The 19587-nt window shown below is 45.8% G+C and overlaps 1 protein-coding gene across 10 annotated transcripts in view; it reads left to right on the forward strand.

Moving 5' to 3' along the window:
* Positions 1-7410: 7410 nt before the first annotated feature.
* TNC (tenascin C) overlaps positions 7411-19587 on the forward strand; it is a 94861-nt gene continuing 82684 nt past the window's right edge. For all 10 annotated transcript variants that reach the window (XM_059071066.2, XM_067040878.1, XM_067040879.1 and 7 more), the window contains exon 1: positions 7411-7619. The gene's annotated coding sequence lies outside the window, so the exon portion shown is untranslated. The remainder of the gene's footprint in view (positions 7620-19587) is intronic.

Genomic DNA, 19587 nt, shown 5'->3' on the forward strand with positions numbered 1-19587 from the left:
GAAATAATGCCATTTGCAGCAACATGGATGGACCTAGAGATTGTCATACTGAGTGAAGTCAGTCAAACAGAGAAAGAGAAATATTGTATGATATCACTTATAAGCAGATTCTAAAAAGAAATGATACAAAAATGAACTTAATTTAAACAAAACAGAAACAGACTCACAGACTTAGAGGACAAACTTATGATTACAGGGGGTGGGGGGAAGGGTGGGAGGAAGGGATAGTTAGGGAGTTTGGGATTGACATGTACACACTGCTATATTTGAAATGGATAACCAACAAGAACCTACTGTATAGTACAGGGAACTCTGCTCAATATTTATGTAACAACCTAAATGGGAAAAGAATTTGAAAATGAAATATATATGTATGAAAGAATCACTTTGCCAGAGACCTGAAACTATCACAACATTGTTAATCAACTATACGCCAATATAAAAGAAAAATTAAATTAGAAAAAAAGAAAGTATTCTAGAATCTAGTCACATGGAGTTACCATTTTTAAGCCCCTGTTATGCACAAGACAGGCCCATTTGGCCCTTGTTATCGGTTTCCTACGGCTGCTTTAACAAATCACCACAAACTTAGTGGCTTAAAACAACAGAAGTTTTTTTCTCTTACAGTTCTGGAGGGAAGAGTCTGAAATGAGTTTTACTCAGTTAAAATCAAGCTGTCCACAGGTCTGGGTCCTTCTGGAGGCTCCAGGGAAGAATCTGTTCCTTGCCTCCTTTTAACGTCTGGTAAAGGCCAGCATTCCTTGGCTTGTGGCCGCATCACTTCAATTTCTGTTCCCTGGTCACATTGCCTTTTCCTCTCCTGTAAGCAAATCTCCCTCTGCCTCCTCTTATAAGGGCGCTTGTGATTGCATCCAGGATAATTTCCTCGTGTCATAATCCTTAAATTACATCTGAAAAGTCCCTTTTGCCGTATAAGGTAACATTCACTGGTTCTGGGAAATTAGGGTATGGCTATCTCGGGGGAGCCATTATTCAACCTACTACAGTCCTGTCAGCTCTGTGAAGGGAGTACCCTCACTCTCATTTTACAGACAAAGACACGGACAGGGCTCATAGGAGTGAAGGAATTTGAGACATTTCACACACTAGTAAATGGCAGAGAAGGGAGTAAACTTAAGTCTGTCTATTTTCCAGCCACGGGCTTCTTATTTTATACCATGGTACCCAAAACACAGTCAGGGAGGAAGAATTTTTCTCTCCCCTTCTAGGTCCTTCTGGCTGATCTAAGAATTAAATTGACATGAGGCAGATTAACAAGAGAAAATCAAACAAATTTTAATAACACGTATACATGGCAGAGACCCAGAGAAACCCAGTAACTCTCCAAATGGCTGACACCCTCACCTTAAATACCGTCTTCCTAAAAGACAAAAGGGTACGTTGGAGTAGCTGGGACTTGAAAGGGGAGAAAGGAAATTCATATGGAAATGGAAAAGCAAACCTTTGGTAAACAAATGTTTGCTGGGCCTCAGCAGAGACCATGGGACAGAGAGTAGACTCTGATCCCTACGCCCTGTTCAAGTTTCCTTGACCACCACGCCTAACCTGTATCCTTTGCAGTTACCTCTCCTGAAAGCTCTCTTCTAGGACAGGCCTTTTACCTACATTCTTTAGGCAGCTAAGGCATAGGTAAAATGAAAGAATTCTTGAGTCTTTGGGGCCTCGACTGTTTGCAGCTCAAAATAATCTCTATGACAAAGTTTGGGGATGGCAAACTTTGCTCCCCTACCAGACCGATAACACAAGACTCTTTATGAATGGTTTCCGAGGTGGAAACCAAAGAGCCCAGTATTTTGCCCATGGAGACTTCTGCCAAACCATGCATTGGCTCTGTGACTTTAAGCAAGTCCTTTGACCTCTTCTCACCTAGTATGGGGGAAGCTTAGGTGTGAGGATTGAAATCATGTCACTGCTCTGTAACTGTTACTAGAAATATAAGTGGGTATATTTGCCATCAATCCTGCCATTGGAAGGCTGTGGGGTAGGGAAGGAGTCCAGATGAGACTGTTCCGTCAGGACCAAGACCAGCCCGGGGGGGAACTCCCCAGGGAGAAAAGTGATTCCCATACCTCTGTGATAGCTGTACAGCGACCTCTAGGCCCTGCTGGGGGAGCTTCTAGCTCTGAGACAAGCAGTACCATCCGGCCGACTCTGACTAGGGGAGAATTTTCCAGCACCACCTGAAGCCACAGAATGTGTAAAGACTTGGAAAACGACGGGAGAACAGGACCCTTAAAGCCTGCTGTTGACTGCATGTGCGCAGCAGGATGGAGGGGGATCTATGAAGGATGTTTAAGTAAACAGAGTAACCAGTACACTCGGTCTGGTCAACCTGGGAATCCCAAGGCCTGTAACAAAAGGTGCTAAGTATTTTTTTACATGCTTACACATTTTTTTTTTCCTTTAACCCTTTTTATTTTAGTGAGCCCATTTCTGGAACATAGCTTGAGGTTATCTTTTCCATCATTTGAAAATGAGAAAATAAAGGCCCAGAATAGAAAAGCAACTTACCTAGAATAGCCAATAGGCATCATTTTGAGATTATTTTAGAGTGTAGCAAGCATAAACATTTGATTAAGTGTATTTTCTTTAATCCTGAGAATAACTCTAAGAAGTACCAGTTATTAATGTACCCATTTTACAAATATGGGATCGATAACAGAGAAGTAAAATAATTTGTCCAAGGCCCCACTTCTTTTCCTAACTAGTTAGTGGCTGAATTAGGACGGGAACCAAATCCACGCCAGTACTTCCACAACTCCAGCGTTAGCACTGACAGACATGGACTTCTCATGGCCTCTTGCTGCCACGGTACCCGAAGAAACACAAGCAAAGCCCCTCTTGCCTCATTAGAATGTTATGCATAAACTCCATAATCACTCAGGGTGGTCCATCTGAGTCCAAGAATGTCATTTTTGCCTTTGGGTACCTGTTAAATTAAGTACATGAGGAAGCACCCCCAATCACAGGAGGGTGGGGATAGAGCCCACAGCCTGGGCTTGGACCTTCTTGCTGTCATTTACTACTCACGTGACTCAGACAATTTACTTAAGCTCTCTGTTCCTCACCGCTCCCATCTGCAAAATGGGAATAATGTAGTATCAACCCAATGGGCTCACTGTACAGATCGCGGAACGTCATATATGCCAACTACTTAAAAAGTGCCTAACAGGAAGAACTCAGTCAATACGAGCCACTCTTATCCATCTTTGTCCACAAAAGCAATCTAAGAAAAACCAAGAAGAGAAATAAAGAAAAGGGACAAATGAAACATCCTCACGAGTATCTAACTCAGTTGTGACAAATCGGTCCAAAAAATCCAATCTGCCTTGGCTTCAAAGCGGTGTATTCCCTCTGCAACCTGCGTTAAGTCCTCAGATCCTTTGACGACTCATATTCACCACAGCAGCCTGCGCGCCCACCAGTAAACATGACCCAAACCATCCCCTCAGCTCTCCTACAACTCCAGACCTTCCAACTCAGCACTGGTCAATGCTCGTCATTTGACTCCTTCCCTCTCCCCCTTTGGCTCCAGCTAAGAGGTCATCCTTAGAAAGTATCAGCAAACAAGACAGCACCTGGTGGTTTCAACTCCCTTCTCTCCCCTTGCTAACCCCTGCAGAGGCCAGAAATACTTTAGGTGGAAGCTGGGATTCGTGCACAACACAGCTGTGCCAAGTGTGAGCTTTCAACTGCCATTTGGGGCCGGGGGGGATCATTCATCAGCAAAACTAGCCCACTGTGTTGGACCCGAGCTCCTTCATTGCTTTGGGAGAGGTTTCTGGCAAATATAGAGTCACATGGGACTTTTGGACGGGAGTTAGCACACTAGATGAATCCCAAGCAGAGGAGGAGGCAGTTGGGAGAAGTGGGTAAGCAAGGGCGGGGGGCTGGAAATCCAGGGGTCCCGTGGGAAGTAAATGCTAGACTTCTCATGGACGCTCAGCTTCCTCAGACAGTGCTAATCCTGGCCGATATTCTACTCCCTGGCTGATCTATCTCGGGAAAGAAGAAAAAGGATTGCATCTGACAGACCTTCAAGGTAATGAGAATGGTCTCACCTGAGGTGAACCTCCACACTCCCTCGGGCTTCCAAAGCATGTCCTCCACTGGCAACCTGTGAATGAGGATATTGCAAACGAGCAACGACAAAAATCAGGCTTTGGCCGAGAACTCCGTGCAGAGGTGGAGTTTGCAAGTGTTCACTCTGTCCTCTCACCTTCCTGCTAAGTCGGAAGGTCTGGAGTGGTGGAAGGGCTGAGGGGGCTGGTTTGGGTCATGTTTACTGGTGTGCGCGCACGCTGCTGTGATGAATGCAAGTGAGTCAAAGGGTCTCAGGACTTAACGCAGGTTACAGAGGGAATACACAGCTTTGGGAAAAAGTGTTTACTGTACTGAGCAGAGGGTCCCCATGAGACACCGGAGGCCAAGAGGTGCAGCCTCTGCCAGACAGGAGGATGAACGGGTATTGATTCCATAAGCATCCTCCGCTGTAATGTCTAATGTGGTTTAGTTGCTCAGTTCTGACCTTGATGACCATCTTTGTGGAAAGCAGCCGAGGTGGCCTTGGGTAAGTCATTTCTCTTCTCTGGGCCCCCTCTCCTCACCTGTGAAATGGATATATTGGGGAATCTAGTTTCCCTCTTACGTTCTAAGGGTGACAAAAGAAGAATTTAATTATAAAGCACAGCATGTCAAACATTCACTTGTTCCTCCATTACTTCTTTCATTCAATAAACATTTACTGAGCTCCTACAATACCCAAGGCTCTGTGCTGGGCAAGGAAAAGCAGGTGTGATCACTGCCCTCTGGAGGCCTAGCATGTAGGAAGAAAAACAAGACATACATATAATTAGACCATGTAGAGGCAATGAATGTCCTAACAGAGTTACAACATGCATGGAAGCATTTCTTGTGGAAGACATCTAGGAAGCAACATGGTGAAGTTAGATCAGAATTGGATGCCAAGTGGATGTGAGAAGGTGGAGGTGAGGATTCCAGGTAGAGTATGGCGTTAGCAAAGGTTCAGGTATTGGAGAGCACAAGGTGTATCCAGACCCATTTGCCTGGAAGGGAGGCTGAAAAAAGTCCAGAGATAGATGAAAACAAGTGCCTTATCTGGGCTCCTCTTACTTAAAAGGTATAGCTTAAGATGCCACATAGGTTTTGGAGAAAACTCCTTTTACAAGTAGCCTCTGCTAAAAATACACAAATAAAGCTAATCATCTCTGGAATATACTTCTATGATAGTTAACTTAATGCTTAATAATATTCTTGTTTGTTTGTTCCACTGGCCTGTTTCCTGCCTTGAGGGCCAGCCTGGTCATATTTGGCTTTGTTTTCCCTGTGATTGGCTAAGCCACGTGTAGTAGGAATACTATAAGGATGGGAGGCTGGGTTTGGGAGGTTCCCAGAAGAAGAAGCCATATGTTATCACCCAGCTTTCTAGCACGTGCTCTTATTCCATTTAAATATACATATGACTGCAAATATGCATTGATTGTGCATTATATGTAAATGTAGTTATAGGCCATATGACATGTATAATATACTATTCTAATATTTCTATTCCCTAACCCAGGAGATAAACTCAGTAGACTTTGGGAAGCCAAGAGAAATGGAAACACTCACTACTGGTAAAAAGACACGGCCTCGTGCTACTACAATATGCTTTAGCTAAAACACAGAGTTAAAAACTTCCAAAACAACCAACATTTGAATCAGCCAAAATAGTTCAGAAGTTCAAATGAATTGTCTTATGACATGACTATTTATGGGCTTTCTTGTTGTCTGGGAGGGTCACTTAAGCAGAGAATCCTAGGATACTGAGGCCAGAGAGACCATAGGGGTGATCTAATCTTGTCCCACTTTTTTCAGATTGGGAAACTGAGGCCCGCAGCAATAATAATAAGTATGGGGGTGATATCATTCAGTACTGAAAATAGGCAGATGATTGAAACCTCTGTTATTCATACTTGATTTTTTTTAAAAATCAAGGCTCTCTGAATCAGCTCTGTGGAACAAAGCAACATATCTTCCATATACAAATATGGCAGTGATTTTTATACAAGCAGTGTTACAATCTAACGGGGCATAAAACATTGTTTAAATATCATCTTAGAATGTTCTGGGCAGTAATGTGTCATAGGAAGAACTGTGGAGCCCAGTGTTGCCATTTAAATGCTCTCCAGGTGTATTCCCTCAGTGAGGTTCCATTACTTCCCTGAACTTCAGTTTCTTCGTCTGTAAAAAGGGGACAGCACATGTGCCTATCACACTTCCTGGTTGTGAGGATGTAATGAAATAACGTCTATAAAGTACCTTGGGTGGCACCTAATATAGACTTAATAAAAGAGGGTCCAGCGGTAGCTACAGGCTACATGATGCCTCATTTCCCACCAGGATCCCAAAAAGTACTAAGTGCTGTGACAAGCTCAAGCGTGGCTGCCCTGGCCTGGCCTCTTCCCCCGCTCCCTCCCATGCCTGTGTGTGCCCTGAGGATACCCAATGCATGCTAACCACCAAACTCACCGATGACTCAGAGCTTGGCAAGAATCCACAGCAGGCTGGAGAGCAAAGGCGCAGCTTATGTTTCCAAGATTAACTTGTTACTTTTTTTTCTTAGGGTGGGCACCTTTCAGCATTGAGAAAAAACCTTGGAGACCTTTCTTTAGGAGACGCAGCTTAGAAGACAGGACCAGGCACAGGGCATGTGCAGTGTCAAAAAGCTGCTCCCCTGTAGTGCAACGGGGCTGGGACAATACCGCCTCCAGGCAGCTGGACCGGACTGTGGCTGTGTCTCCCCAAAAGAGACTCCGGACTGATCTGTGTTCCCAGTGCTTTTCCCACCTGCTGAGAACGAATCCCTTATCTCTCTACTGTCCCTGAGAAACCCCAAACACCCCAGGCTTTCGAAAGGCTTTATCTCCTCTTTCCAGGAATCCGGCTCAGCCGCCCTGCTCTCTCCGAGGTGCCACTGAGCAGCTGCTGCCCAGCGCCCAGGCGGGCTAGCCTCCGGTCTCATTTCCATGTCTCCAGCCTGCCTGGTGAGAGAGCCAGAGCTGCTGCTTCTTCTCCGTCTCGCTCCCTGGGCTTCTGTCTCACAATTAGAAAAACCGTTTGCGGAGCAAAGCAAAAACCCCACTTTACTAACAGCTGCTCCGGGTCAGGGACAGGAGGCGAGGGGAGAGGGAATTCCTACTTTTGCAATAAATTGTATGCAAATAAGTTCTTTTCCTGGCAGAGAGCCGGGAGTGAGTGCGTCTTTCAGGAGCTAACCCTGTTCCGCTGGGAGGGCTGTTCCTTTAATTCACCAACTGAAAAAGTGGGAAAGGATGTCTGGAGGCGAGGCGTCCCATTACAGAGGAAGGAGCTCGCTATATAAGCCAGCCAAAGCTGGCCGCACTGGCCACAGCCTGCCTACTGTCACAAGCTCTCCCGCGCGCGCAGACACACACCCCCGGCTGTCCTCCGCACAAAGACAGCAGGCTCGGGGTGACGCTGGGGCAGCGCACCGGGAGCCTCGCTGCTCACATCCAGGTACTTATTCCATGGAGCTGGTTCACACAAGGATCTAGGTCTTTCCTAACTCCGAAAAGGTAAGTCTGTTTCACCCCATTTCCAGAGATGTGATACACTGTTTGCATTTCCGGGACCAAATAGGTTGTGGTGTCCTAATTATAAAACTTTTGTTTTAACTCGTCTGCTGGCAAAATGGGGTACTTGCTGTGATCGGATGCACCTTGACTTGTTTTCTACTTGCCCCCTTCCAGTCTTGTAGATTTCTGTCTGCTGTTTAGTTCTATGAATAGTTCCACGTGCAAGGAACTCTTTTAGGAAGTGTTTTATCTCTGTCCTTCTTCTGAGGGAAAGTAAGAATTTACTCTTAACTCCCTACCTGGCTGATTCACCTGTGAATATTTTTGTTTGAGGGTTAAGGAAGTAGAGTTTGAAAGTGGAGTTTGCTCATGGCCTTACTTTGGGGTGGGTTGGGGGAGATTGATAGACGATGGTAGAAGAACAATAAAATTTTACATCTCAACAGCCCTCACCTTACAGTTTACAAAGAGTTGTGTATCCATCCCTGTGTTCCACAATATCCACCTTGTAGTCAGACAAGGAGACGGAGGAGGGCTGGGGGACAGAACAGAGAAGGTAACTCCTAGGGCCAGGTGGACAAGTGCAGACTAGGAGACGGGAGTGGTGGACACTGGCTTCTGTTCTGAAGGGCCGGGGGACTCCCCATGGATGCCCCCTGATTCATTGATCCCTGAGCTGGGTACCTGGGCATGTTCGGGGTGCTTAGAGCCAGCAGTATCCCATATTTTTCTAGAATCACCTCTCCTTCCTCATCTCTCATCGCAGAAAGCCCTGAGAAACAATTGCCCCTAGGGATGGGAAGCACATCTCCCCTGGCGGACCATGGAAGCAACGCAGGGGTTTCTTGTTCCCAGCCGTGCTGTAAGGGGATTAGGAACTTGGGTTTTGAGGCCAGGGATCCTTTTAGTATCCCCACCACCACCACCACCACACATGTGACCCTGATGAAAATATGTGACCTCTTCGAGCCTCAGTTTTCACGGCTCTAAAATGGGGACAATAACTTCTATTGTCTTTACGAGAAAATGAAATATAAAGAGATAGGAAGAGCGAGGGCTCAAGAACTGGAAGTTTGGGTAGTCGCTGTCATTGCCCCAAACTGCTACCACTTTGGAAGTTAAAAGAGGCACTTAGCCAATCTTGGATTGTTTCTTCTGTGTTCCTCATCCCCCATTCCCCCGGCTCCCTTGTCTTTTTATCTCACCAGGTCTGAGGGCATCTCGCTACCTGGCAGGTCAGATTCTTGGCTGTATTTTACAAGCTGGAGGTTACGTTAGCACAGGTTGGGAGAAAAGGGAGAAGCCTGGGTTGGATGTAAATGTCTGAGTTTGGGCATTTGCAGATTCTGAAGTTGTCGGCTATAAAGTACCATGCTGCGGGGGGGGACTCTTTGGAAATGCGTTCCTTCCAGAGGGATAGCAGGACAGGGAGCCCCATGTGAAGAATGAACGCCTCTTTTTCATGTTTTTGTGGATCCTTTCCCCCCTTTTATGGAGTTTTCCCATATATGCTTTAGAAATAAAACCTGCTGCCCGCCCCAGCCAGCTTCCTGCCTCGTCCTGCACTGTGGCAAGGCCAACTCAGGGGTGGGGAGAGCTTTGTTCGGGGCTATTGAAAGCTGCGAAACGTTTGCTAGCCTTGTGTGCATCCAGCCCTTTGCAGGAGACGGAAGCGAGTGTGCTTTGAACCTGTGCGTTGCAGGGAGGTGATGGCATTTGGGGAGAGAAAGTGAATATGAATATTCTCTGATTTGCTCAAACAGTGTGAATTGGATAAGGATCGAGAGGGGGGGTTGCCAAACTCTACAGTTGTTAACGATTATTTTTTTCTATGCTTTGCAAAACCTAGCTTCCTTATCTCGTCTCCCACTGACTGCCTCCCCCGCCCCAACTGACCAACTTGCCAGCTGGCAGCTTTGTCACCCATAGAAAGAGGATGACCATCTATAGCTCATAGGGTGCTTGTGACACTCAAGTGAGATAATATATACATCAAACTTCGCACAGAACCTGGCACATAGTAGGAGCTCAATCAATGGAGATTTTCCTTGGTTTTCCTGCTTATCAATTTACTAGGACTTGTCCAAGATTAATGTTCTAAGACAGTGGTTTTCAAAGCTACTTTGAGCAGTGGAAATTATTCATTAAATGAAATCGAAATGAATTGGCAAGACCCTAACATATGGCAGGTAAATGTGGGCCCGATGTGATTGAAGCAGGGGGTGGAGGGTCTAAAACTCACCCCATGGCTCGCAGCCTCTGGGAAATTTGCACAGAATCCTGACCACACAAAACACAGTTAAAAATCACGCAGCCAGGCGGTGGGTGTTCAGGCTGCAATTTTGCACTTTGACAAGGATTTGTGCCCCGCCATGTCCCGTGGAAGTACGAGCAATTTCCCAAGTAGTACGGTCGCCAGACATATATGTGGGGAGTTTAAAATGCTTAGCAAAGGATGATTCTTTTAATTAATTGTAATGATAGCAATAGACAAAACACGGGGAGAACCCACGCTCTAAATCTTTGTATACCTCATCTCACTAAATATCCACAGGTCTCTGAGAAAGGGACCGTACCTAGTTGACAAAGGTTGAAAAGCAGAGAGAAGGCATAGCAGAACTCAGAGGGATGGAGCCGGTTTTCAGACCCAGGGACCCATGACCCCCAAATCAGGGCCCACTCCGCCACGTTCCTTCTGAATGCTGCTGCTTCTTGAACTGCCTTTAGAAGGGAAGAAAACGTTCTTTCTGACTAAATCCGCCCCTCCAGCCAGACTGTGGCCACCCATAAATGCAGCGGTAGCCTGATCATATAACCAGAATGGAATCTGGAAAGGGAATTCAAGCTGATGGAATGAAAAACATATCCCCCTTAATCTTACCCTTTCTAATGCTCACAGTGGACTATGAACGCCTATTCTCTCCTTCCCCCTGGATTTCTACAAACAGCCATGTTTTCTTATAGGAAAAAATATCCAGCTGGCTTAATACCTAAGTCATGCTGAAGTCACGGCAGTTTGAAATGCAGAGAGTAGGGAACAATCATTTAGTTGACTCGATACACGACCCCTCTGTGATGATAACACACACACACACACACACACACACACACACACACACACACACACACACACTCAGAATAGTTAACGTGGAAGGTTAACTACGTATCACATATGTGATAGGATGGTCTGCCTATGGTTTCTCATCAAATTCTCACTCTCACACCGCAAGTTATAAATTACTAGCCCCATTTTATGGCCAGAGAAATCAAGGCCCAAGGAGGTGAAATGATGCGTCTGAGGATTTCCATAAGAGGGAAGCAGAGTTGGCCTTGAACCCAAACTTGTGGACCAAAACCCTACTCTTCTCTCCCTTATGCTGCATTGTCTCCTGATGTCAGGCTGGGCGGGCCTCTATGGGACCTTGAATGATGTCTTTCGGTGGCTGCCCGAGGTGGCAGAGAAGCCCTCAGCTGGCATTGGTGTCTATTGATTTTGCAGAATAGCCCTGTGTATATCGCTTTTCATGGTGCTCAGGAAAGGTCAGCTCATGGTGGTAAAATTCTCTGCCTGGAAACAGAAACGTTCAAATTTCAAGCCCCGAGAGAGAGAAGAATGACTCTAGAGGCAGCGGTCAGGTCGTTACTGCTGAGTTTCATCCCACCCTTGGCCGAGCTTGACAGGTGGGAGCTCTGACCGGGAAAGCAGGGCTGTACCTGTGCCTGCACCCTCTCTGAGAGCCAGGTGAACGGAGCATCTGGTTTTAAAAGAGCCGATTGGGAGGTAGATTGAAATCAGTGTGCCCAGCCTCGGGGCAGTGAATCCCAGGATGGCCAGGAAATGGTTGTAAGCTCTGAGCCACAAGTCCCCCTGGGTTATGGTTCAATCATTTCTCACTTTAACATCACAGGGAATCCCCTTGAATTTAATCCCAGGCTAGTACGAACACCTTCAACATGTGGGAAACATTAGGTGAAGGCTCCTTTCCAAGAAGGAAACCCCTCCAAACTCTTGAAAAGTACAGGCAATAATTCCATCCGAGACAAAGAGCGGTGGCCTTACCTACCATAAGGGGTTCTACAAACCCTATGACCTTTGCAGAGGAGAAAAGCCTATGCGCCTACCTGATTCTAACCCTGGTGACCAGACTATTTTTTTCAGTTATGCCCTGAAGCCTTGTTCTGTTTCCTCCTCTGTTGTCTCATTTTTCCCGCCTCTCCTTAACTTTAGCAACGACCGAAGTTCAACACTTCATCACTCCCTTTGACCCTCCATCACGGAAAAAAATTCAAATGCCCACACTGAAAGCAGATTGTGAATGGAAAATCCCTTCCATGTGTATTTTTAGTCTATTTGTGAGTGAAAATGAAAAAAAAAAAAAAATCATTTCATGCCAAGTTGTCTCAGATTTTTTCTTTGAAATATCCTGAAATTCACACGCCCTTAATTATGCAACCATGGTAACTCAAATAGCTTTGGTTGGTCCTTGAACTTCCCCTATGTCAACAGCCAGAGAGATTTCATAAACTCTGGAAGTAGACAGCTTGTTTCAGAATTAACCACTGACCAACTCTTACCCTGGAGGAGGTGAGCTAGCTGCTACTGACTTCTACGTGAACGTGTCTAAAACGTTTTTCAGGGAGGGGCTGAGGGGCTGACGGCAATAACTAATATTTACTGAGTACTCTACAGGCATTATGCCATTTAATCAGCAACAATCGCTTCCAGCAAGTGTAACTGTCCCCCGAATTCAAACCTAGGGGACCTGCGGCTGGAAAAGTTTAAGTAGCTTCCCCAAGGCCGCTCAGAGGATGACTGCCAGAGCCAGAACTCAAACCCACTTCCAAGTCCTGAGCAAGTGGTTATAACCGTCACACTCCACACGGAAATTCTGGTGATCTCTGACGACAGGGCTAGACAGAGCAGAGCCCAGAAAGAGTCAGAGGCGTGTCTTTCAGACCCTAGTGTTATCTACAGCAGGTGGCCACCGCTGCTCTCTCCAACTTGCTTCTTCAGGGCCCACTTCCTGCAGAAACTGTAATTAAATAAGTAGTGTATGATTTCAAGTGTAATATGTTTCCCCTACTGGGCTGGAAGCTGCAGGGAGGTGAAGCCCTCCTGCCAGCCTGAGACGTGAAGCGTGGACGCACACATAAGCAAGCGCTTGCCCTGCAGACGGGCTTACACACCCCTCTGACAGTTCCTGCAGAGGCTCTGCGCTTCCCCGCGCTGACCTCTGCACATCGTAACTGCGCTGATGGTGTCCTCCCCTGCCCCACCTGACTGTAGGCCATTGAGGCCAAGATCATCAGTGAGGCAGGAACCCTGTGTGCTGGAGCTCATTCTCCCCAGAGGTTAGCTACCTGCTGGCAGGTATCAGGTCCTCAGAAAGGTACTGTTGAAGAAACTCTGCTGTCCTAACGGAAATGAACAATAGCGCAACACCGCGTGGCTTCTGAACTGTGACCTATGGTGAATGAAGCATTTTCACGTGCCAGATAGTTTTCAGAAAGCAGGATTCTCAGGAATTTATAAATGTATAAAATAACTTTTCTGTGCATCACTCTCAGATTTTCCCAGCAACCAAATATTATTTCACAGTTAAGTAAACTGAGGCCACAAACGGTTGTCACTTGCCCAAAGCAGAAAGTGGTGGCATTGGGATTCCTCTCCAGGCACTCCCAGGACTGCCCTTCTTCCGCTGTGTCATTGGGTATTCAGGTATTATACCCATTTTCCAGATGAGAAGTAGCAGGCTACTTGCTAGAGGAAGAGTCACATTTTTAAAGGGTGGTTCAGTAGACAGGGTGACGCTTAATACAAATACGAGAATTGCCAGTGACAGACATTAGGCAAGGGGATACTTTAGAGAGCTTAAATTGAATCACCCAGGGATGTGTTCCGGGTAAAATATTTGGTAGGTAGCAAAAAAGATGGCAGACTGAATATTGAGTGCAAGTCAGTATATTTTGGTTGACGGCTCTATGCCTACGGATGCCACCCAAGGAAAGCCTGGCTAATAGCAGTGCCCTGGGGAGCTCTGCTAGGCACCTCATGCAACATGCACACGCGTAACCTCACTGCAGAAGCGACACGCCACAGCCAGCGCAAGAGAACCTAGAGCAGCACTGGACTCCCTGCCAGCCAGAGACCCTCAGGAACACTGCATCCAGGGTAGGCACCAAGATACAAAACAACAACAACAATAATAATAAAGCCCGTGAGTACAACCAGATGAGGAAGCCATGACTTTCCACCTAGGGAAGGGACAGTCCAGTAGAGGCAAATACCTAAGGAGCTCTGATGCAACAGAAGGAGCCCACCTGCCGGGAAGGTGGCTCACAGTGGGCAGAGACACCTTTAGTGGTGCCCCCCAAGGAAGTGGCCTGCTCTCCGAGGCACTTATGCCCTGGGTCCTGGGATGGTCACACAGAGGTAGCTCTATGCGGAGATGTCACAGAAGAATGCTCCAATTTATAGGTAGGGTGTTTAAAAAAAATTCCCTTCAACCCATAGAACGTTGAAACTGAAAGGGCTCATTGGTAACCTCCCAGCCAGGGGCTTGGAGACTAGACTTAAAAGTCTCTTCCGAGGTATTAGGGGGCTGCCATGGAGAGATGGGGAGGCCAAGCACTCAACCTCATTTCAACTAAAGCCCCTCCTCTTTTATCTGTTTTATGCACTGAGCCTCCTCGTGAAATGTCATTTGATGAAAGAGTTTTGCGGCCAAAAAAAAAAAAAAAAAAGTTTTGGAAACCGCTGGCCTAGTTTATCTTCCCTCATTTTAAAGATGGTGAAATGGAGACACAGAGAAGGGACATGTCCTTCTAAGATCTCATGCCATTTGGCAACAGGGTCAGCACTGAGTCCTAGGTCTTCTCTCGTGCTCTTAGAAGATGGGGGCAATGTAAAAAACATCAGAGTTAATACATTCTTTAGAAAGGAAAAATTAGCAGAGTTTTATTCTCTGCACAGCTTTAGCACACATGAACTGAGCCAAGGAGTCCTCTGTATTAGTGATCTATCGTTGCGCAACAAATTCCCACAAAACTTGATCATTTAGAACAACACACATTAATTACCTTACAGTTTCGGTAGGTCAGGATTCTAAGCACAGCTTAGATGGATGTCCTGCTTCATGTTCTCTCATGAGGTTATAATCACAGAGTTGGCCAGGATTGGGGTCTCATCTGAAGGCTCAACAGGAGAATGATTAGCTTCCAAGCTCACTTGTGTGGTTGTTGGCTGGATTCAACTCCTTGCTGGCTGTTGGCCTGAGGCCACCCTCAGTTTATTGCCACATGGGCCTCTCCAACATAGACATTTGCTTCATCAAAGCGAGAGAGAGAGAGAGAGAGAGAGAGAGAGAGAGAGAGAGAGAGAGAGCTTTCAAACAAGACAGATATCACAATCTTGAGTAGCCTAATGATGGATGTGACATCCCATTACCTTAGCCATATTCTGTTGGGAAGAAGCAAGCCTCTGAGCCATCCCACACCCAAGGAGAAGGAATTACACAAAGATGTGACCAACAGGAGGTAGGATCGGTGGCACCAATCTTAGAATTTGCCTGCTATTGCCTCCAGCACTCCACTGTTACCGATTCTGACAACTTCTTATCAATCAGTTCATCCAACCCAACTGCACTCGTATTGATTAGCAGTTGGCACTTATGGCAACCACTAGAGTGGACTGTGTCTTATTTAAGCTTCCTATCCATTTATGAGGTGGAGCCAGGTATCTAGCATTAGATGTCATCGTTCACTGGGGAGCCATGATTCCTCTTGAATATAACCCCAGAGTAGGATCTTCCAAGGCAATGACTTCAAATGTATTTTATTCAAGGGCAAGACAATTCAAAGGGACCAAAACTGAAACTCACCCATTGTTCCCCCCTCCACAACCTATTTCCTCTCTTAGCAGATATTAGAATGAAGACAACGCTCTAGGATTAATTCCCTCCCCTTTTCCAACTTTTGGTTACTACCTCATCATACACCAAACCTGCGGACTCTACTGCCTTGACAAGTAAAACAGTTCACTGCCTCTCCCCCTCCCCATCATCAGGGTAGTTCAGGCTGCAGCATCTCACAGATGGACCACTGCAACAGGTTCCCCACTACTCCCCATCCGCCAGCCTTCCCTTCCAATCTGTCCCTCAACGTTGGGTTGTAGAAATCAGCATTCCTCGGCATAAAGTTTTCCAAATGGTTCTCTTTTGGCCATAGGAAGAATTCACATCCCCAGCCTGGCATTCAGTTTTCTCCATGATCTGGCCCTGGTCTCCAAACAGACCTTGTAACTTCAGCTCTCATCCATGCTTTCCACTCCAACCATTTCATGCTTTCTATGTCCTTCCAAATGCCACTCCTTCTTTCCTAGAATGTCTTTCCCTGTGGTTTCTCCTACTCATATCCCTCTTCAGTTCAGGATCCACCTCTTGCAGCAGAGTAGATGGCCCTTCATGTCACCCTTTCCCACCCCGTGTGTCTCTCTCTCATCACTTCATCATTCTAGAATTGCCTGTCTGCTCACAGGTCAACTCCTCCTGCCAATAAAGTTTTAAAAAGGAGAATTTGTATCTAGTTTATCTAAAATCAAGTACAACTGTTTTCTTCCAATGGAAGAAAACAGTTGTTGTTGTCTCCAACAACGGGCAGGAGTCCTTGCTGTGTCCCAAATTTGGACTTCCCTTCCTCACCAGAGTTTGCTCAGAAAGCCCAGAACTTGACTTTGTTTTCATGCTTAGCCTTCTAGGCTCTTGGCTGTGCAAAGTGCTGTCATAACGCGTGACGGGGTAAGGCAGCCCAGCCCTGAGACAGGAAACCATCTCAGGATGCCGACTTCAAGGAATGCCCTTACTTTCAGAGGTGGCCCCTAGGATCAAAGTTTGAACTGCTTGGAATTTTGAAAAACCAGTACCAAGGACAGAGGAGGCCCGTCTGGGGAATCTGAGGCTGAGTCACATGAGACGGCAGAAAATCTGGCAGTTATATCAAAGATCTGTCTACAGCTAGTGGGAGAAAGGAGAGGGTAAAGGAGGGATGAAGATACAGTGTTCTCTGCCTTAGGGCACAGAGAAATTCACAGCCCAGGAAAAAGATTGGGTAATGGTTAAGAGTATGGCTCTGGCATCAGAAAGCTCTGGGTCTGAGAGCTTGCTGTTTGCTCTAAGCCTCATTTTCTTCATCTGTATTAAAGGCAAAATAGTAACACCTACTCCATAAGGTTGTCAGGATGATTAAATGACATAGTGCAAGTGCACTGCTTCGCACAGAAATGCACTCAGTATCAGTATTCTATTGTTATTGCTGCTGTTGTTATCTGTTGTTGAAGTAGTTCTTGGCAATAAGACTCCACTAGAGAAGCAGTTCCCCAAAGTGTGTCCTGTGGAACAGCCTTCCCATGAGATGCACCTAAAGAAGTGTTCTGTGGCTAAAAGAGTGGAGAACACTTGACACTGTGTCCTGTTCTTGGAGATTCATAGCTCATATGTTCACTCAATATGTAATTCTAAGGGCTAGAGATACAATGGAAAACAAGACATGCAAGGCCCTTTTATTCATGGCGCTTAATGGTGAAAGAGGTAGACAATAAAAAAGGAATCAAACTTACAATACAATCTCCAGTAGATACTTGCTAAGAAGAAATCTAAAACGAGGTAAGGGATCGGTCAATGGCTGGTGGTGACGGGGGTGCTCTTTTAATTAGGATGAGACATGGAGATGACCTTTGAGCAGAGATCTGAATGAAATGAGGAAGTGAGCCCAGTAGGGAGTGGTGAGGAGTTAGGATTTTATTCGGAGTGTGATTAGAAGCCAATGGGAGATTTGAGGTAGAAGAGTGCATGATCTGAGAAATCCTACAGCAGTTAGTGTTCAGCTTTGTTTAATCCAGTACCCTCAAACTTATTTGAACACAAACACCCTTGTCCACAGAACATCTACTTAAGAACGTCTTGGAACATAGTCTGGTAAATTCTGCACTGGAGCCTTGACAAGGTTTCATAGATTTTAAAAGGAAATCTACAAACGGTAAATGCTGGAGAGGGTGTGGAGAAAAGGGAACCCTCCTGCACTGCTGGTGGGAATGTAAATTGATACAGCCACTATGGAGAACAGTATGGAGGTTTCTTAAAAAACTACAAATAGAACTACCATACGACCCAGCAATCCCACTACTGGGCATATACCCTGAGAAAACCATAATTCAAAAAGAGCCATGTACCACAATGTTCGTTGCAGCTCTATTTACAATAGCCAGGACATGGAAGCAACCTAAGTGTCCATCGAGAGATGAATGGATAAAGAAGATGTGGCACATATATACAATGGAATATTACTCAGCCATAAAAAGAAATGAAACTGAGTTATTTGTAGTGAGGTGGATGGACCTGGAGTCTGTCATACAGAGTGAAGTAAGTCAGAAGGAGAAAAACAAATACCGTACGCTAACACATATATATGGAATCTAAGAAAAAAAAATGTCATGAAGAGCCTAGGGGTAGGACGGGAATAAAACACAGACCTACTAGAGCATGGCCTTGAGGATATGGGGAGGGGGAAGGGTAAGCTGTGACGAAGTGAGAGAGTGGCATGGACATATATACACTACCAAACGTAGGGTGGATAGCTAGTGGGAAGCAGCCGCATAGCACAGGGAGATCAGCTCAGTGCTTTGTGACCACCTAGAGGGGTGGGATAGGGAGGGTGGGAGGGAGGGAGATGCAAGAGGGAAGAGATATGGGAACATATGTATATGTATAACTGATTCACTTTGTTGTAAAGCAGAAACTAACACACCATTGTAAAGCAATTATACTCCAATAAAGATGTTTTAAAAAAAAAAAGGAAAAGGACTGTAAATTTGTTCTCTAGATCTATGGTAAAAAGCCAAGCAAACCATCTGGGCTGAAACGGGCATGCCCAGAGTGGGAAAACCTAGCTCCAGAGGTAGAGACAAGGAGAACGAACGTCACCCTAATTAGCAGCTCTTTTTGGCTAAGATGATCAGTGAGCACAGCCAGTCTTCAGCAGACTCTGGAACTCCATCTTGGGCCAAATAAAACTTGCCAACATCTGCCTAGAATCTAATAAGCATTTGCAAACAATACACCTTGGCTTAAGCATGCTCCAAGGGGGGAGTGTATGAAACTTGAGGTCCAGCCAGAGGCTCTGGGAGAAAGACAGAGGTCAAATATTTCTGCGCTTACACATGGACAGCCACCAGATTGCTGCTGAAGCTCTGGAAAATGGAAGCTGAAGGTGTCTGCTCTCTTTATCAAGAAGTGCTCATTTAAGTTTTCACCTTATATGAACTGCGGGAAGTTGCTTTGATGAGTCACCCCAGGGTAGTAGTTGAGAGCACACACTTTAGAGTCACAAATCAGGGTCCAAAAGCTGCCTTTGCCTCTTATGTCAGTCACAGAACCTCCCTGAGTCCAGATTTAACTTCCAAATAGGCATAATGATACCTGTTGTCATGACAAACGACAAGATAAATGATTACATGCATAGAAAAGCATCTGGCATAAGGCTTGGCACTAAATAGGTATGCAGCAGGCTTTCAACAAAAGGTTAGTTTCAGGGCTTCCCTGGTGGCGCAGTGGTTGAGAATCCGCCTGCCGATGCAGGAGACACGGGTTCGTGCCCTGGTCCGGGAAGATCCCACATGCCGCAGAGCAACTAAGCCCGTGAGCCATGGCCACTAGGCCTGCACGTCCGGAGCCTGTGCTCCGCAATGGGAGAGGCCACAACAGTGAGAGGCCCGCATACCGCAAAAAAAAAAAAAAAAAAAAAAAAAAAAAAAATGTTAGTTTCCTTCCTGTCCATTTCGATCTATATTTGCTTTTATAATAAGGTCATCATTTATTAACTAACTGCTATATTCCAGCAAGTGTCAGCAAACCATGGGGTGGCAGCCTATTTTTGTAAATAAAGTTTTATTGGAACACATCCATGCTCATTGATT

Source organism: Kogia breviceps, chromosome 8 (assembly GCF_026419965.1).
Source record: "Kogia breviceps isolate mKogBre1 chromosome 8, mKogBre1 haplotype 1, whole genome shotgun sequence".
Taxonomy (NCBI): Eukaryota; Metazoa; Chordata; class Mammalia; order Artiodactyla; family Physeteridae; genus Kogia; species Kogia breviceps.